At 42.4% G+C, this 21096-nt stretch overlaps 1 protein-coding gene across 7 annotated transcripts in view; it reads left to right on the forward strand.

Annotated features, from left to right (window-relative positions):
• The first annotated feature begins 6001 nt into the window (after positions 1–6001).
• NFYC (nuclear transcription factor Y subunit gamma) overlaps positions 6002–21096 on the forward strand; it is a 75869-nt gene continuing 60774 nt past the window's right edge. Inside the window, exons 1-2 of one of the 7 annotated variants that reach the window (XM_079777044.1) lie at positions 6002–6146; positions 6625–6731. The gene's annotated coding sequence lies outside the window, so the exon portion shown is untranslated. Of the gene's footprint in view, positions 6147–6594; positions 6732–14113; positions 14526–14599; positions 14687–21096 lie in introns of those variants that run through there. The other 6 variants (XM_079777045.1, XM_079777048.1, XM_079777049.1 and 3 more) reach the window with 6 other exon arrangements.

The following is a 21096-nucleotide window of genomic DNA, read 5'->3' on the forward strand; positions in this document are numbered from 1 at the left end:
GAAAGCTGTGTGAGGAATCTGGGCCTCTTAAAATTTTTTAAAAGATATTTTTATTGATTTTTAGAGAGAGAGGAAGGGAGAGGGATAGAGAGATAGAAACATTGATAAGAGAGGAACATCATCGTAAGAAAAATCAGTGAAAGAGAAAAAAAAAAAGAAAAAAATCGATGAGAGAGGAACATCGTTGATTGGCTGCCTCCTGCACACCCTCTACTGGGAATCAAGCCTGAAACCCAGGCATGCGCCCTGACTGGGAATTGAACCGTGACTTCTTGGTTCCTGGGTTGACACTCATTCACTGAGCCATACCGGCTGGGCAAAATTTTCACTCTGGACTCTACTCATGCACCTTGAGTCCGTTTCAGGGACAAAGTTCCCAAACAATAGTAGTTGAATTAAGCGCTATTGAATCTGTCTTCTCTGAGATCCTTGTCCTCTTTGATCCTCATGACCTCCATACTCTCTGCCAGGGCTTGGATGAGGGTGGAGCAAATGAGGCACTGAGGGCACAAATTTAGAGAAGCTCTCACTCTCGGGGGCATGCAACATGTTCCCAGCCCTGCTCCCTGCTCACATCCCCACCCCAGCCCTCCAGGTGCTCCTCGGTGCTCACGTATTGCTGTTCAGTCCCTCCCCACGGGTGCCTGATAAAAGCTGGCACTGCTCCAGGGCCCAGCTCAGTTATCACTTCTTCCTGGACGTCTACTGCTCTTCCCCGTTATTCCTGCTCCTCCCTAGGCCAAGTTGGCCCTCCGTGCTCTAACAGCAAGATAAAGGCTGCACAGCACAGTGGTTAATGGAACAGGCTTTGGCATCCGAGTCCAGCTGTGCTGTTTATTATCTGGGCACCACTCTCGGAGCCTGTTTCCACATGTGTAAAATGTGGTGCTGACTTCACAGGGGAGCCATCAAGATTAAATGAGAAAATGTATGCAAAGTGACCAGCAATGATTGGATACAGGATACTCAATAAGAGGTAGGTATTATTACTTTATTTATACCGCTTCTAAAGCACTCATATGTTGTAATTATTTTCCTGCCTTTATCTTCACTATACCATAAGTTCCTCCAGGCAAGGAGGAGGAGGAAGAGGAGAGGAGAAAGAAGAAGATCTTTATGAATGGCATTTAATGGGCATTAAGACATGTCTGCTGCATAAATAAAGAAAAGAAATGATAAGTTCAAGGGGGAAAAGTTCTGGGCAGAAAATCTGGAGCCTTGGCCTCCAGTCGCATGGTCCCGGTGACGGTACAGTGCCTGCCTGACTCACACCACTTTGAAGAAAAGCTGCCCAGACCACAAACTCTTGGGTTTGAGACCACTTGGCCCCTCCAGTCTCTAGATGTGAGCAGATGGATGGGGCCAGCACCAGAGCCAAGTGTTCCCATTTCATGTATTAGCTGATGACCTTTAACTAATGGCCTAGCACAACAATCGGAGACAGGCCAATTAGAGGCTCTTTCGAAGAAAGGAACAGGAAGAAATTATGATGGCCTAGGGAATTAAAATAGGGAGGTCAGAAACAAGTGAGCCTTAGCCAATAAAGCCATGTGCAAATCGAGATAAGAGGGGGCAGAGACCAAAAGCAAGCAGAAGTCTTGGTGGGCAGAGGAGAAAGGAGCAGCAGAGATGGGGAGGGTGCGAGGAGAAGGAGATTGAAGTGAAGCCTAGCCCTGCCTTGTTCCAGTTGGCATTTTCAGTCCTTGCAAGAAACTCCTCTATATTTGAGCTAGATTGAGTTGGCTTCTGTTCCTTGCAGCTCGATGAGACTGACTCTACTAGTTACTTTGGCAAGTCTCTGCCTTTCTCCGGGCCTCAGTTTGACTAGACCCGTGGTCGGCAAACTGCGGCTCGTGAGCCACATGCGGCTCTTTGGCCCCTTGAGTGTGGCTCTTCCAGAAAATACCATGGCCTGGGCGAGTCTATTTTGAAGAAGTGGCGTTAGAAGAAGTTTAAGTTTAAAAAATTTGGCTCTCAAAAGAAATTTCAATCGTTGTACTGTTGCTATTTGGCTCTGTTGACGAATGAGTTTGCCGACCACTGGACTAGACCATCTCTTAGGTCTTCTCTTTGAACACCATGTAGAAATGATGGTTTTTAGGTTGTTGGCAACTAAATTCAGTATTAGTTACAGAGTGTCATGACATCCGGGCTCCCAAAATAGCTTGGTGGCTGGTTAAAGAGCCTATGAGAGTATCCAACAAACGTCTGGCTTTGAACTTGAGCCCTGCCGGTACAATCTGCCTTCCCCTTCCATGGCATCTTTTGTTGAATCACAAAGGCACTGAAGAACCCGAGCTGGTGTTTGTCCGGTGTCTGTTAGCTGCTGAATACCCTACCTACCATCGTAACACTTTCTGGACCCACTTCCGCATTTCAGAGGATGTCAGTGCCAGGTCTGCTCCAGAGAAAGTGCCCCTCCAGGTAGAATTTGAACAAAGGAAGTTTCCTTCTTTGGTGTTAAGCTGTCCTGCCTTCCAGCTTTTTGGCTCTGGGCCCGTGCCCTGCCTTCATCCTTCTAAGCTAACAACTATGTTGATAATAATACTTCCTTGCTTTTGTATAGTGCTTCGTACTTTTCAGAGCATTTTAATGCATATTATCTTATTTGCTACAGAAACCAGAGAAAATAGGTGAGAAGGGGGGATAGAGGATAATACCTATCATTTCTTCTATCCCATTCACCCCCTTAAAACAATTTATTTTATAAGAATTTACCCCTTAGCTCTTTTTTAATTTGATGGAAATATTGAGACTGAGCTTGATGAAGTGACTTGCCCACCATCACAGAGCAGGCTGAGTTGGATCTAGAAGGTTTCTAATCATGGATCACACTTAAGCAAGACTTGCCTAAGACCACCTTGCAAAACACTACTGGCCATGACAAGGGGTCTCTGATAGAAGTGGTATTCTTGGCACTGCTGTCCCATTGAGACGTCCAGGAGTCATTCACAATCTTACCCCGCCAGTCCCTACAAAGATGTGGCTACCACATAATGGTTTGGGTAGCACCAGGAGCCCGCAGAAGTAAGCCAGGTTAGGTGTAAGGATTTCGTAACAGTTCTTCAAGTATTGGCAAGGATAAATGCCATTGGAAGAGTCAGTTTTGTTTTGTTTTGATTAAAGAGTGCTTTGTGGGCGGTAAGACAGGAAAGGTTGAGAGCCACTAGTCATTCCCTCCATCAGCACCTCTAAAAAAGAGGAAGCAGAAGTAATAGCACTTGTCCCTCCTCCTTTCCTAAACTCTACTCTACAGCAAGGACCACCTTTCCCAGCCCCTCTGTTTTGGGTCCCCTTGCCAATTGTACTCATTGCTTCACTCCCGCCCAGTCATTCCGGAGCCTATCCCTCAAGTTATCTTGGGAAGTAAGCAGTAAGTTCTCGATCACACAGTTCTAACAGTTAAGGATAGGCGAGGAAAGAAAAGGATTAGGAGGCTTCATCTGTGCTTTCTCCAGGCCCCTCCCTGCTTCTTTCCCAATGCCCCAGTGGAGAGCTTAGCATGCTTCTCTTGTGGCATCACCCAGCCCAACAACTGCAAACAGCATACCTAGGAAATTAGTCATGGCAGTCAGCCTATTCAATGGTCAGGGCAACACTGTGTCAGTCGGGGTGAAGACTAGAAAACAGAAAATGTGCTTGGAATTTCAAACAGAGGGAATTTATTTCAGAGAACTGGTTAGAAACATGTCAGCTTGAAGGTGCAAAATGGTAAGGTGGGCAAACTAGAGATTAGTAGCTGAAGGAAGCTTCTATCAGCCCTAGGCCTGGACGGTCAACTGGAAGGGTGTTACTAGACCCTGAAGTACACTTGCTGCTGACAATACTGGAGCAATGTTTTTGAAATGCTGCTGCTGACAGAACTGACAGAGCTCACTGGAGCCAACAGCTACCTATTGCTGCCCCTCCAGTACCACTGACACTGCTGCAGCCGGTGCCGTAGCCCACCCCTGCCAGAAACACTGACGGTCTCTGAGACCATAACTACCAGCTGCTGCCAGAGTCTCAAGTGGATGCAGAGAGAACAATGGCTTCGCCTCTCCTCCCACCATCCCATCTCCAGCCAGTTTCCCACCTGTACTTCCCATTGGCTGAATCTATTGACAGGAAGTCAGCTGGCAACCAGAGTCTGGGAAATGTAGTTTTCAGGACCCAGAACTCCAGTACAACGCAGAGCCTGGAAAGGCTAGAACAAACAGACAAATGACCAGCATAAATGCTATTAGAACTTTCAACTAGTTTTGGCATTTAAAAAAATATATATTTCTATATATTTCAGAGATGAAGGGAAAAGGAGAGAGAGATAGAAATATCAATGATGAGAGAGAATCATTGATCAGCTGCCTCCTGCATGTCCCCTACTGGGGATCGAGCCCACAACCCAGGCATATGCCCTTGACAGGAATTGAACCCAGGACTCTTCAGTCCACATGCCTACGCTCTACCCACTGAGCCAAACCGGCTAGGGCTAGTTTTGGCACTTTAAAAGCCATATGCATTGAACACTAGTTGATAAACCTTATTTTTCCACTTCGCCCTTTCCAACAGCCCCTGAGTTCCTTTCAGGCTCCATGTGTTTCTAGGAAGCAACTCCATCAGGGTAGAGCAGGGCTGAGTCTGTTAATCTCACTGGCCAGAACAATAGGTTCAGGGTCATATGGACTCAGCCAGCCCAATCAGAGTGAATTTCAGGATTTTTGCTGAGAAGACTGACACATAGACTCTCTTCCTCACTAACCACGAATGAGGAAGTATGCAGCCCCTGGCATTTGATGGCAATCATCTTAAGGCAGTAGGGGAGCAGAAACCGGGAAGAAAGAGTAGCCCTGAACTAGGAGATTAATTTGGGGCACATATGGAACCTGCATGCTACAGCCACTGCTTAGGAAGCTCTGGCATAGTTAATCAGGCTCATACCCTTTAGGGTGCCCATTATCTGTCACAAAGCAAGACCAATTTACAAGCATCATGGAAAACTCTGGAAGAGCCCAGCTGGCATGGCTCAGTGGTTGAGCACTGACCTATGAATCAGGAGGTCATGGTTCGATTCTGGTCAGGGCACATGCCTGGGTTGCGGGCTTGATCCCTAGTAGGGGTGTGTGCAGGAAGCAACCGATCAATGATTCTCTCTCATCATTTGTTTCTATCTCTCCCTCTCCCTTCCTCTCTGAAATAAATAAAAATATAATAATAATAATGATAATAATAATAATAATAATAATAAAACTCTGGAAGAGAAAGTTCTAGGAATCAGCCACTTTTCCCATGGTCACATCCTAGGCCAGTGGCTTTTAAATATTTTTTTTTACTGTGCCCTCAATAAAAAATAAATTGTACAGTGTGACCAGTACACACATAGCTGTATATATAACTGAAACAAAAGTTTCACAATAGTTTTCATAGTATTTACCCTTGCTATATGCAATTAATTCAAATTTTCAACTCTATTCTACTCTTTTTAAAATAGAGCTGGTTGAAAAGTTCTAATTTAATAATCTACTAATGGGTTATGACTTGTAATTTGAAAAACACTGTCCTATATATACACCATGCCATCATCGGTTGCCATAAAACTTAACTCTTGATTTTAAGCATCCTAACCTTTACTAATTTTCCTGCTCTGAACAAAGCATATTCTCTATCTTCCTTTGTTCTGAAGGAAAGTCAGTGTCCCAGCTCCTACCCAAGGCCAAACTCTGCCCAACCTGTGCTGAGGACCCAAAGAACTTACATCTACAGATATTCTCTCTTTTCTGCATTGTCAAATTCTGCTTGTCTACTGAAATACTTAGTTTACAAAATTGCTCTAGAGTCTCTCTTCTTAAAAACAAAAACAAACCAAAAAACACAAAGCTTTCTTTGACCCCATTTCAACTCGCAGGTCCTTGGGCCAAACCAGAGTAGTCATGGTTGAATGAGACAGGAAGTAGAAGGGTGACCCCAAGTTGAGCTCAGTTGAACAGATGAGGATCTTGGCAAGAAGGCAAGTAGTGGGCGAGGAAGGGAGAAGGAGGCATTGAGATTTGTGTGACTGGATAGAAATCAGAAGTGAATTTTGATCCTAGAACTATTTTCCTTCTTAAACTCCCCTTTTGAGAATCCTGGACCCTAAATCTTTGTTGCTGGAAACTGGACTTTAGTGTCAGGTAAGTTCAATACTGGCTTGCCATTTCTGAGCTGGTTAACTTTTATTATTTACTTTTTTTTTTGAGGGGGGGGGGCTGGTTAACTTTAGATAAAACACATTTCTTTAAGTTTTCTCATCTGTAAAATTAGTGTAATAAAGTCTATTTCATCAAGTTGGCTTAAGGATTAAATAAGTTCAACACAGTTAGCTCTTACTATCAAGGCCTTCCCCATCCTTGTACAAAATTTTATTCCCCCACTAATAATAATTAGCATGGTGACCACTTATTGAGCAATTCCTCTGTGCCAGGCAGTATGTTAAGGACCTTACAGTTTCCAAGCCAAGAAGGATTCCCTGGCACCTTCTCACTGCAGAATTTTCTCCCTCTGATTACCTAATTAACATTTATAAGTGAATACCATGAGTCAGAGAGTGAACTGGCTTACTTGCATCCATTCATTCTGCAGATGTTAATTAAACACTTATTACGGTGCCAGGAACTTCCTAGACGCTGGGAATACCACACACCCCTACTAGGGATCAAGCCCGCAACCCAAGATGAACAAGGCCCTGAACCTTGAAGAACTTACAATCTAGTCACAAAGTAAGTGCTATGTAATAAGGATATGTATGTGGGATGCTTTTTCCTTGTGGCTTCCTTGGTCTTTGGCTCCAGACCCCACAACTGACAGTGTTTGATTTTCTGGCTCAAACTTGGAGCCCTACCTTCAGGACATGCCTTTGAATTTTCAATTCCCCATGTGGCCACCAGGACTAAGAGAAAATGTTTATATTCCTTATCTCTCGCTGCCTAGGATGCTCCTCCAGAGGAAAAAAAACTTAGCATATGTCTAAAAGAGGTAATTGCTAGTCACACTTTTAAACACTTCTCTGTCTTAATTCAGAGTCTCCTAATTGCCAAATCAAAAGTACTCTGTCCCTTTGCAGATATTTTGTCTCTTCCTCTCTTTTTGGTGTCACATGTCCTTTACTGTTCTTTGCATATTTCACCTCTTTATCTCAGAGGGATTAAGTAACCTGTTTAATCTATACTATTAGGCAGTAGAGTTGGGACTTGAACCCAGATAAGGCTGACTCCAAAGACATGCTATAGCTATTACTCCATGCTGCCTTCCCAAGGTTTAGACCAACAGTCTAGATCTGTGCTGTCCATTATGTAGTCATTAACTACACATAGCTATTAAAATTAAAAAATGAAAATTCAGTTTCTAAAAAAAGGAAAAAAATTCAGTTTCTCAGTTGTACTGTCTTCAAGTGCTAAATAGTCGTATGTAGCTGGTGGCTACTATATTGAACAGCACAGATATAAAACATTTCCATCATTGCAGAAATTTCTATCAAATAGCATTGGTTTAGATAAAGTGTGGAATAGCATTTGGTTGGATAGTGTCTGTCTTCTGAGCTCTTCTCTTTATTCTCTTTGCCCTCATTTATTCTAAGGGAGCAGGCTGCCATTGTCTGGTTTGCCCAGCTCTCTAGTTCCACTTTTCTGGGAAGTGTTACTCTATCCTGCACCACTATTACACACCTTTATTCACAAGGTTACAGTGGATACCACCATGTTTATACATGACTTTATGTCCCACTCCACAAAAGTGTTGATTGGTTCAGGAGCAAACACTTGGCCAAATCTAGCCCAAGCAGCAGCTTTTTCCCAGAAATTCAAAACTGAGCCTAGAAATCTAATTACCTGGCTGATCTATTGAATGGAGGTGACCTAGGATCCATAAGACCATGTTTTTGTTTTGATGGGAAAAACTGGTTTTCAGAAGATTAAAAAATGACAAAGTTACACATATTGGAGAGAGTTGGCTCCAGGAGCTCAAAGGATGTCAAGACTCTGTATCCCTCGCTTCTTGTGAGCTCTGCCTTCCCCTGTGATTCCTTCATGCTCAGGCATGTTTGCAACTAGTTGGCCTTGGGCAGCAGGGCAGTGAGGCCTCACACCGAATTGGTCGGCCATGTCTGTGGTTGAGGTGGACCAAGTAGCTTATGGTCTGGGAGCCAAATGACACTGGGAGACTCTGAGGAGGCATAGGGCCAAGGTGTGGTGATTGTTGTTATGGGTCAGATCGGGTTGTATGCCTACCCCTGTGGCTGGGGCGGTATGGAAAAGCTATTATGATAGGAGGTGTCCCATCCTCTTTCCCCTCATGTCAGTTCAGATCCTCAGGAAATCAGACTCCAAGACAGGGTTGAATGTAAGAAATTTATTATGGAAATCACTTATGAGAGAAAAGTGGGCGGGAGCTGGGGGAGACTCAGAGAGAACCATCAGATGGTAATGCCAATCTGACCCTAAGTGAAGGAGAGAGAGAAGGAGGGAGTTCTAGGTGGAAGAATCTTAGACTGCAGTGCAGCTCTAAGGAAAGTTTGACGAGGCCTTTGAGGAGTCCTTGAGACAAAGTCATCCATCAAAAGAGTATAATTTATCCCAGGAAAAAGCTTGTTCTAAAACCCATGCTGTGCTCAGTCATAGGCCAGGAGCAGCCTGTGGGAAGTGAGGCTTAGGAGTGAAGGGTGATGGATTTCAAAGCTTAGCATGGATTTCAGAACTCAGCAGCTGGTCTGTTGGTAGATTACACTTCCCCCAGTTAGAGACATGGGAAGTACATTCACGGCTGCATGCCCTTGTGGACTAGTACTACGTAGAGAGACGAAGGATGATTCTACAATATAAAAAAAGAAAAGAAAAATACAATGCCATTATCAGTTGAAAGAGCAAGGGTGTTGAGCAGGCAAGACAACCAATGTTCATCCCATAGCTTACAATGTCCCTCTTAAAATTCAAACTCTACACATCCAAATCTGAACTCATGTCTTCTCTATGATCTGGAGAAGCCCAGAAGTATTCAGCTGGAACTATCATCCTCCCAGGTGTGAAACCTGCCAGTCATATTAAACACCTCTTGATCCCCATCCTCACAATAGCCAATCAATAGTCACCACTTCTGCATTTGTATCCTCTTCCTTCCATCCTCATTGCTACTGATGTGTTCAGGCCTTCATTCCAATTTGCCTGAACTATTGTGGAAGTCTCCAATTGCTTATTCGGCAACCCTATTCCATCCTACTTTCTCTGCAAGATTGTCTGTAAACACAGTTTTGACCATGTCACCCGTCTTTGTAAAAACTATCATTGGTAACGTAAAATGGTGTAGCTGCTGTGGAAATAGTATAGTGATTTCTTACTATACTGTTGTATAAAATCATAGAAAAGTTCAATATAGAATTACCATATGATCCAGCAATTTCACTTCTGGGCACAATTTCACCACACAAAAGAATTGAAAGCAGGTTCTCAAACAAGTATTTGTACACCAATATTCAGAGCAGTATTATTCAGAGTCGCTAAAAGATGAAAACATCCATGTCCATCCATAGATGAATAGATAAACCAAATATACTATAGACACCCAATGGAATACTATATTCACCCATAAAAAGAAATGAAATTTTGGTATATGCTATGACATGGATGAATCTTGAACACATTATGCTAAGTGAAATAAGCCAGACACAAAAAGACAAATATTGCATGATTCTGTGAGATACCTAGAATCAAATTCATAGAGACAGAAAATAGAATAGTGGTTACCAAGAGCTGAGGGAGGGGAGGACAGAGAGTTATTGTTTTATGGTACAGAGTTTCAGTTGGAGACAATAAAAAATTCTGGAGATGGATGGTGGAGATGGTTGCACAACAATGTGAGTGTACTTAATGCCACTGAATTGTACACTTAAAATGTTAAAACGATAAAACAAAACCAAACCAAAAAAGTTCCACCATTACCTCTCTGTAGCGGAAAAATAAAACCCAAGAGCCTTAACCTGACTTTAATATATCTTTCCAGATGATTCTTCTTTTCCTCTTACTCTCTTTCCTCAGTTGATCCCTGACTTCCATATTTGCTCTACACATGGCATGCTCTTCCCCTAACTCTACTAATTTTTCAAGAACCAGTTCAAGTGTCATCCTTGAAAATCTTTCCTCAACTCCTCCCCTATTTCATACTAAGTGGAAGTACTCTCTTCCCCTTTTTGAACTCCTACAGCATGTGAATCATGTTTCTTCACCACTTACTGCTTTTATCTTAGATCCAAGAAAACACATGAGAAAGAGGGGTACAGCTTAAGGTTACTCAGCTGGCCCTCTTGATAGGTCCCTCTATAGTACTATAACCTTAAGGAATTTACCTCATCCCAGAACTGGTCTTCAGCCTTGCCAACTCAGAAGTGGTGACTCAGAGTGGAACCATCTCTAAGTTCACTAAATTCACAGATATGTATGTTTTCATCTTTTGGCTACTCTGATAGTTATGTAAAACAGCATCCAGCCCTGACCAGTTTGGCTCAGTGGATAGAGCGTCGGCCTGTGGACTGAAGGGTCCCAGGTTCCATTCTGTTCAAGGGCATGTACCTTGGTTGCGGGCACATCCCCAGTAGGGGGTATGCAGGAGGCAGCTGATCGATGTTTCTCTCTCAATCGATGTTTCTAACTCTCTATCCCTCTCCCTTCCTCTCTGTAAAAAATCAATAAAATATATTTAAAAAACACACACAGAATCCAATAGGCTAATTTATATGAAAATAATGCAGTTATCAAAAGAACTGGAATCATCTAGGTGGCGGATCACTAAATTCTGTCCCTATAGGCAAGACATTTGCTGCGTGAGCTTAGAATCACACCAGGAAAGCATGTTGAAGCATATCTTAGCTGAGGCGGTCTGAAATACTTTCACCCACTGCAGCGGTTGCCAACCTTTCGGACCTCACGGACCACCGGTGGTCCATGGACCACGGGTTGGTGACTGCTGCACTACAGGGATGACATGGACAAGGAAATCTGAGTGCTCAGGTTTGCTTGCTGGAGACAGGGCTTCGAGGGGAAATGCTAGTGCTTGCCTCTGTGATTGCCTTGTTTTGGGCTGTCATGGCTAATTAAGCCCTTTGGTTCACAGGCTCTCGGAATAGGATACAGAACGACTGTTTGACAAGATTGATTACAGTTTCTTTTATTAAATTACAATCACATGTGCCTTCTTGATTCCTCCTATATGACCTGTATCAGAGGTTTTTCTTTATATATATATATTCTTTTAATTGATTTTTTTTTTACAGAGAGGAGGGGAGAGGGACAGACAGTCAGAAACATTGATGAGAGAGAAACATCGATCAGCTGCCTCCTGCACACTCCCCACTGGGGATGTACCCGAAACCAAGGTACATGCCCTTGACCAAAATTGAACCTGGGACCCTTCAGTCTGCAGGCCGACGCTCTATCCACTGAGCCAAACCGGTTCAGGCAGAGGTTTTTCTTTTTAAAGATGTTTTTTTATTGACTTTTATAGAGAGAGGAAGGGAGAGGGAGAGATAGAAACATTGACTGGCTGCCTCCTGTATACCCCCACAGGGAATTAAGCCTGAAACCAGGGCATGTGCCCTGACTGGCAATAGAACAAGTAACTTCTTGGTGCATGGATCGACACTCAACCACTAAGCCACACCAGCTGGGCTGGTTGTTTTTTTTTTTTTGGTTGTTTTTTATCACGTTTGTAGATATGCTGTTGGCTTACCCCCATAGATAGCTAATTTAGGGCTGTATTAGTCAGTTAAAGTTAGCTAAGTTATGCTGCAGTAACAAACAACTAAAACAATCTCAATGGCTTACAACAAAGGTTTATTTCTTACCAGTACATTACATGTCATGTGTGTCAGCTGTGACTATGCACATCATTCTGGGACCAAAGCTGAAGTACCTCTATTTGGGATATGCTGCTCTCATGACAGAAAAAGAAAAAAGAAAAAAAAAAGGCAGAATCACGAGATGGTCCAATCATTTCTACTCAAAGGTGGCTCATGTCATTTATACTCACAGTTCATTGATTAAAACAAGGCTAAGCTTGATGACTTTAGGGTGAGAAGTCTAATCTCCTAGGCACAGCCCTGATAAGGAGTGTTTAAGAAAGAAAGGGGCAAAGAATATTGATAATAAGGTACAGCAAGGACTAATATTCTCTGTGTATATCAGTCAATATTATAACAAAGTATTAAAATATTGAAATAACTTCACACTAGCTGGTAAATAGCTGCTATCCCAAGCCTCCTGACAACTCCTGTCACCTGGGATCCCTTGGGACCTGCTATTCACACACTAGCAACTGAGGGGTTTACACCTAACACAGAAGAGTAGTTCCAGGACTTCAAATCTGCTATATCGTGCTGGAGCACTACCTGTTGTTAAATATGTTTAGAACCACCCTTGGCTACTTTCCTCTATTGTGTAAATTTTTATTATTTTAATTCTGAGTGCAACCTGATTCCTAGGCTCTTGGAGGGAAATTGACTGTGGCCCCTATGTACTGTTGATATTTAATTATAGCAATAATAATACTAATTTGTGTTGCTTTCTACACATTTTGACATCTTTTGCAAACATAGTATATGCAATAAATGCTCAGTAAATATTTGTGGACTTACATAACTCTCCCCCATTAGCTAAGTTTACCTCTCTACTATCTAAATATACTAATTTTGAATATCCATTTTTAATTTTTTATGTGATTTCTCATGTCTGAAAGTATCATCACTCCTTTTATTTTTTTTGCTATTAACTTCTTTATAACACATTTGCAATTTACAAAGCACTCTCCCTTACTATTTCATTCAATCTCCCCAACACTCCCAGAAGGTATGAATTAGATCATTTTAAAAAATACCTTTTTTTTTTTTTTTTTACTGATTTCAGAGAGCAAGGGAGAGGGAGATAGAAACATCAATGATGAGACAGAATCTTTGATTGGCTGCCTTCTGCACACCCCCCACTGGAGATGGAGCCTGAAACCTGGACCTGTGCCCCGACTCCAGAATCAAACCATGACCTCGTGGCTCATAGGTCAATGCTCAACCTCTGAGCCACACTGGCTGGGCAGAATTAGACAATTTTACAGCTGATGAAATTGAGACTCAATGAAGTCAGATCTTTACAGCTAGTTAGGTTTCATTCATTCATTCATCAAATATTTGAGTGCCTAAAGTTAGATTTATTAAGATTGGATTTTGAAAACAATTTTCCTGAATTCAAGTCAAAGGTTTATTCCACTATTCACAATTATGTTATCACCAGGGTCATGAATTCAAAGGGAGGAAATAATGAGTCTGCTGATGTTATTGTTGAGGACCCATACAACGCAAGTCTCAGAAAGGTTCCAAGGTCATTTGTAAAATTCAAAGTAACCACTAGCAGAAGCAATCTCATTTCTTGCTGTGCTTGCTACCTAATGTACTAATAATCTCACTATAGATAATTCCATTCAATACCTATTTGATGAATTTATCTACAGGTTTTGAAGCTCTTAAAATTGAGTTTTGACCCCTATTAGCTGTGTTACCTGATCAAGTTACTTAGCCCTTTGAGCTTAATCATTTGTAAAGTAAAAATAATACTAATGTCCTAGGACTAAGTAGTTGTGGAGATTTGAGATAAAGTATGGACCTGGCCACGTGGTTCAGTGGTTAGAGCCTCAACCTGCGCACGGGTTCCATGGTTCCATTCCCTGTCAAGGGCACATACCTGCGTTGCAGGTTCCATCCCCACCCAGATCAGGGGCACCTGCAGGACTCTCGTCTCTCATATCGATGTCCTCCCCCCTTCCTTCCACTCTAAAAATACATGGAAGAATATCTTCACTCCTTGGGAGAAGATAAAAAACACTGTCTATGTCGTTTGTAAGGCTACAAGCTGATTCATGGGAAATGCTGTTCTTTATTCTAGATTACATCATTTTACAGTTTTGGTGTTAAATTCCCTTTCGCGGGACTGGTACCAGTCTTCTTCAACAGCGCACTTAATCTGGCATCCCTAAATCGTCCTTCGTCCCCCAACTCTTTCCTCCCCCCAAAAATCATGCACACACAATTTAGTCCTTAAAACTCAAAAGTGTGCGTATCACACCAGAGAGCCACAAGTTTAAAACGCCCTACAGAGGTCACCAGGCAACGCCCCCATCCACTAAAAAGGGCGGAGTCAGAAGGCTCTCAGATCTTTTTCCGCTTCAAGTCGTCGCCCCTTCCCAATTCTCGCGAGACTTCAAGCAACTCAGCTTCTGCGCATTAGAAGTTACTGAGAGTCGAGGCGCCAAGGAAGAGGGAGGGGAAGGCCGGGGGACGGTGCGGACGGCGTGGCCGCCATCTTGTTTGTACCCCCGTTTCGCGCGCGCTCTGCTCTCCGTGACGCACGCTTCCCCTCCCCTCCGCGGTGCCCAGGCCTCTGAATTGCCCTATTCCGCTGGAGCGCGGGGGCGGCTCCGGCTCTTCCCTGCTCTCTTGAGCAGAGGTGTGTAAGTGTGCGGGAGCTGTGTGGAACGGGGGGTGAGAGGTGAGCGGAGACGGCGACGGCGGGGGGAGGGGCAGCGCTTCCCGCCTTAGGCGGAGACCTCACTTCCCTCGCGCGGCCGCTGCTGTAGTTCGGTCCGGCCTGCCGCCGCCATGTTGTGTTTTCTCCGGGCTCGCTGCTATCGCCGCCGCCGCGCTCGTGAGGTCCGTGCGCCTCGTCGGTCCGGCCCGCGGGCTTTCTCCCATTGGCGGAAGGCGACGGCGGGGGGGCTCGCTCGTGATTGGTTGGTGGCGGGGAGGCCGCGGACCTGGCACCTTATTGGTCGTGCTGGCTCCGGCCTGGGGGTGATGAAGGAATCGGAGGCTGCAGGGATGCTCGCGTCCCGGGCTCGGGCTGCAGGGTGATGATCCCCTACGGCGCAGGCGTGGGGTGGAGGTTGGGGCGAGCCTAAAGGCCTTAAGGGGGAAAAGAGGAGGATGGTCTGGCAGGTATTTTGGAGTAGCCTGTGCGTGGCCGGGAGTGGGAGGCCTAGGCCCAAGGGTGCCGGGCTTGGAAACACCGAAACCCTAGTTACAGGCGAAGAGGATCTTCCAAATCCAGGGGTGCCAAACTTGCAGTTTAACACAGTTTGGAAGTGATCTTAATGTACATGGATGCCAGTTCTGAGAGCATGGTATAGGAGGAAAAAGCACCAGGGCCCTAGGGATCTCTCAGGAAGATAGGAGCAGATCAGGGATTTTGCTAGACAGTGCCAGCTTTGAGAAACACTGAGGTTTAGATGGAGCCCTGGAGTCCAAAGTTACCAGACCTGGGATGTGATGTGAGTAAAGAGACTCAGCCTGAGGGAGAGATCCTATTGAATAGGTTTGCCAGTCTTCATAACCGAATGGCAAGCCTACAAGGGAAGGCATTAAGTAGCGATAGATGTATAGGAGGGAGAAGCCTAGTGCCTTCTCGAAACTCATTTAGGATATAGTTATCCTGAATGAAGCATTTTGGGAACGTTTTCGCACTTGGGATTAGTAAAAGAGCAATTAATGGTTATTGGGGCTCATGACCATGCAGCTAATTTTGAGATTTTTCTCTGTGAAGTTTTCCTGTTCTAGGAAGGATACAGGTCAGGGCTGAGTTTCCAAAGCTACACTTTATAGTAAATATGAGATACTTGGCAATTTGTTGAATGGATAGTGTTAGGTTCCTCTTTAGTGGAAGAGAGCTTGACAGAGATTCTCTTCACAGAGATTCTGGACGTTGGCTCATTAATTTCCTTTTATACGTGCCTAAAATACACCCATCCTCATGTCCATTTCTAAAAAATGTATTTTTATGATTTCAGAGAGGAAGGAAGAGGGAGAGAGAGAAACATCAGTGATAGAATCATTGATCAGCTGCCTCCTGCACGTCTTCTATTGGGGATCATGCCAGCAACCCAGGCATGTGTCCTGAGAGGAATCAAACCATGACCTCCTGTTCATAGGTCCACACTCAACCATTGAGCCACACTGGCCAGGCCTTCAAATCCATTTTTAAAAAATTATTTGAAAAATAAGCAGCCTAGAATGAAAATAAACTAGTGCATAGCTTCTTGCATCTTGTCTTTAATATATATATATATATATATATATATATATATATATATTTATTTATTTATTAATTTCAGAGAGGAAGGGAGAGGGAGAGAGGGGTAGAAACATCAATGATGAGAATCATTGATCAGCTGCCTCCTGCACGCCCCCTACTGGGGATTGAGCCGCAACCTAGGTATGTGTCCTGGCTGGGAATCGAACCCGTGACCTCCTGGTTCATAGATGGATGCTCAACTTCTGAGCTGCGCTGGCTGGGCATCTTGTCTTAAGTAACAGGACTTGTCAGCATTTTCTGGTTTATGTTTCAAAAAGCTTTTGTTGTAATTGAGAGTTAAGAGTCATCTTGTTGGGGGTGCATTCCTTTTCCATTAAGTGGTAATGACTTGGCTTGTTTTACATTTGTGTCTTCCAAGGGTTGGGGGTCATGGAGACACATTTATTTAAACCTCTGTGTTTTTCCTTTGTCTATATTAGGTGGTTCTTTCTAGCCTTAGATAGGTGTTACACTTCTGTTTTCATCTCAATTTCAAGAAATTTTTGAGATTTTCAGCTTTGGTCAGTTTTATGTGAATGCAACTAAGTTTTTGAGTTAAATAGTATTTTCCAGTGGTAAAGGAGGGAATTGACATTTTGGGGCATATTTAATACAACATTCCTGTTAGGTAGGGCATTATCATTTCCATAATGCAGATGAGAAAGTTGAATATCAGAGAGAGGTTAAGTAGCTTGTCCAGTGTTACTTAGTGATTGAACTGGGATTCAAATCCAAGTTGCCTGATGCCTACACCTATAGTTTTATCTGTTATATCATGCTGTCACCATAAACCTAACTAGTCAAACTCCCAGATAGTTTTATTATCTTTCTTTGATTTCTGGGTGTTAGAAGTGTATTGAATGGGAGAATTTAATAAGAATTTGTAGTACTATTTCAAAGATTCAGACCACAGAATGGTAACCATTTGAATATAGGTTCTTCAACTAGGCATTTAAATCTTACCCCTTGGTTTCTAATGTAAAGGGAAAGATTTACAAAGTAAATTGCTGAAATTTTCCTGAACCCAGGGAAATCATGGTTAAAACATATGTACAGAAAGTTTAAGAATCTGCATACTTAGAACCAGGCTTCAGATATTGCTGACATAGTCTATTTATGGAAGTGATTAATGCCAAGCAGTGAGAAACTACGAAGTGTTTAGTGTAAAAAGCTCAGTAGGGAGCTTTTTCAAACATCACCAGTTCTTTAGGAAGTTTGTCTCCAAACACTTGGGACCTATCCAAAAGCCTAGTGCCTTTTCCAAACTGATTCTAGTATATACTTATCCTGAATGATGTATGAAATTAAAACTGATACAATATTTGCAATTCCAATATTGCATGAAATTTTTTAAATAATTCAGGTTTCCAGGGGGAAGTTTTAATTGCTTTGTTTCTTGATGTGATTAGGTGAGTCTCCTCCCTTTTATTTGCAATTACACTGCAGTGTAGAAGAGAAGAGTCAAAGTAAGAGGGGCATTAGGGCTTGCCATGCATTTTGTCTATTGCTCATCTTAGCTTCATTTGGCTCAGTCATTAAGTTAACCAAATAAGAATTATGTCATCTATAACTTAGTTTCTTTTTAGTAAGTCTGGACAGGCTATAATAACATGCATATGCACATATATATTTTATTTAGCAAGTATTTCTTGACTACCTGTTCTTTAACACTAGTGACCACTTGCATCCCACATTAGCTCCTTACACACATAGCCACTTGCTGGGTCTTTTTATCATTTCGAATTGACCACCCTAGAAATCTTTAACTCCCAGGAAGTCTGAGGTCAGAGTTTATATCAAAAACTTGGGAACATCAGCTTTGTCTTCTAAGAAAAAACCATATTAATGCTTTATACTTTACAGACTGTTCATGTTATTTAATTCTTATCACAAATAATTCTAATATCTCACTTATACTTACACATTTTCTTTCTTTTTTTTTTTTTGGAGAGACAGTTTACAGCATTTTAGTCATTAATCCATTTCATTCCATAATGCACTGTATTGTTCCTGGCATCATTAATACTATTGTCATAATTTCCCTTGGAGAGGACCATGCTTTTAAAAAACCTGAGTTGGATTTCCATTGATTAACTCTAAAATATTTTACCTTACCAAAAGAGCAACCCCTAATCAGCTAAGATGGAGGTAGTATGGATAGGTGTTTTAGACAGAAGGTGGGAGCACAAGTATACCAACAAGCAAATTTAATACATGGCTTAAACCAGATGATAGGGAGAGAGCACCAACACAGCCAAGGCCTTCGAGAAGGTAGCTGGAAGTGCTCTGTCAAGTAGGTTAGTCTGCAGAATTGGAAAGCTAAAACCTTTTCCTATTAACTACTCAAGCCCAACCAGAGAATATGAAATAATGAATAACTAGAGGGCCGTAACTTTTCAGAAAACAGAAAGGTGGAGTAAACACACCATCCCCCGATAAAATGAAGTTGGATGTCAAAGTATAGAGAAAAGTTCGGATATCTTGAAGTTTGTTTTGGCATTTTGATCTGTAAGCAATCAATATGGAAAGGAAGGCTATCCCAAAGAGGAAAGTCTGCAAGAACCAGAGTAGTTGAGACCAACCATTCGTGATGCCTTTAGACTTGCATAATACCATGGCATACAAGGACTCTCCCACGTGAGTCAGCCAGGCATGCCATACCCATTGTATAGAAGGGTCTGATGATAGTTCACCAAGTACAGAGTGAAGGGGCCCAGGGGCCGTAGGCTCTGATAAGGAATACTCTGAGGCCAGAAGATAACCCATTTCCCGGAAGTGTTCCCCATTATCCTATATAATAAAAGGCTAATATGCAAATTGTCCCCTTAACCTGGAGTTTGACTAGGGGGGCGGGGCCAGCCAGCCAACCTCCTATGTCCCCTCCCCCCAGCTGGCTGGACCCCACCCATGCACAAATTAGTGCACAGGGCCTCTGGTCTTTTATAAATGAACTCTGTCATCCAAACAGAAGTCACTCCTCTTCTCATCAGAGATCATCTGCCTTGGTTCCACATCTATGCCATAACATTTACATCCTCTCTATCCCTTTTTACCAATTAAGTCCCACCCATCCTTTAGGTTTATCTCCATTTTCTAAGCAATTTTAACTGCCTCCAACATTCTGCTTCAGAAGCCCTATTCTAACTTGATAGGCCATAAACTTGGCTTTCTGGGTGAGTTCTGAGACTTAGGTAAATCGTAGTAACCATGGAGCGGAGAAATGCAGAGGCAGGAACATTTCAAGTAGACTTACACATTTTCCATTTGGTCAAAACGGATTCACTGTACTAGAAAAGATACGAGGTTTTTTTAATCCCCCTTACAGAGAAATGGAAGCATTAGGGGCATTCTAGTGTTTTTTTGAGACAATTTTGAAATTCACATCTCATCTTTTAGTTCAGAAGTACTGAGCCACTAAAGATACTCAGGAATAATATAGTTACTACCTTTTTATTGAGTGCTTATAGGAATAGAAACATATATATCATCCTAACACAGTATGAAGTAGACACAATTACCACCCTCATTTTTACATGTGCGGAAACGGAGGAGTTAAGTAATTTGCTCAAGGACACATAGCCTGTAAGTGGCAGAGCCCAGATTCAAACATAGATCTGCACTCCTAATTCTTATACAACTTGTAGAGCCCTTACTCTTAAACACTGTGTTCTATGTTGTTTTCTCACAATATAAGATATTGTGAGAAAAGAAAAATCCTTGCATCTTACGTCAGGAAGTGACCTTTAATTCTTTCAGGATTGTCCTTTCTAGTGAGGCCCTAAATACTGTGATGACCTTGACAAGGGCAGAGCCAAGTCTAGGTCAGTACACGATTCCCAAACCAGTGCTCATTCTGCTGGAGAGCATCGCTTTTCCTGTGGAAACATTGACTTGATGGCAGAGATAACTCTAAGGCACCTTTTGTGTTTTGACAAGTTTGCCTCATTTACAGAAGGAAGAATGGCAGAAGACAGTATTAGGTTAACAAGTGACCTTCTTGAGGTTCATTCCAGCCTCAGGCATACAACCTAGGAAGAACATTCCTTAGCTAGCAAGTTGTTCTTTTCCATTCTATTTCTTGTGCTCAAAGCAAACTGAGTTATCTGATGCCTTACAGTCTCTCTTTTCATTTTGTTTATTCAGTTTTTCATGCGTGCACTGTGACTAGTTAGAAAGGCTACAAGGTCATTTTAGTGTTTTCCCACAGAGGCTCAAAGTAACTAACATAATAATGCAAGTAGATTAATTATAGAAGGAAATGCATTTAACATTTTTTGGCCAGAAAGTGCCTTTTGAAGGGGGCAGTGTAGTTGCTGGTGTTAAAGTCAGACCTGGGAAAGAATTCTGTTTCTGCAATCATTTACCCTCTGTGTTAGCTGGTGGTCAGATTCTTAACCTGTCTGAGCTTTAGTTTCTTACTGTGGAAGGTAGTGGTAATAATAGCTATCTTACAGAGTAATTCTGAGAAATGAATACAATAGAATATAATAGGTGACTGTCACTCAGTGGACCTTTCTTTTTAGAATAGCATAAAATCTGTTCAATAGCTTCCCTTGATGGAGGAGTCCTTAGTAATTATCTATTCTGTTTTGTGCAATAAGATTTCTACATGGCGGGGAGCAATCACTTCACATGAAAGAAATAACCTAATTTAGTTGTGCTGTTGTGGTTTAGGAGTTTGTTTTAGGGTTAAATTGTCTCTTGATCACCTCTGTTAATCCCCAGTTGCCAAGTAGTAATGATTCTGATGAGATGAAATCTTCCATATTTGCAAATAGCAATCATTATTAAAATCAGAACAACCAGTTTTATCCTTCTGTCCAGAAAGAAAATTTCATTAAAAGTTTTTTCAAATGTAGAAATTGTGGTTGAAGTTAGGACTGTAAGTTTGTTTTATAGTTACCTGGGTAACATTTTCGTTGATGTAAGCAGGAAGACAACATTGTGGAATGGTTCAGGAAAAAAATCTCTCTGCCTGCAGAAATTTTTGCTA

The sequence above is a fragment of the Cnephaeus nilssonii genome (genome assembly GCF_951640355.1).
Source record: "Cnephaeus nilssonii genome assembly, chromosome: 7".
NCBI classification, from domain to species: domain Eukaryota; kingdom Metazoa; phylum Chordata; class Mammalia; order Chiroptera; family Vespertilionidae; genus Cnephaeus; species Cnephaeus nilssonii.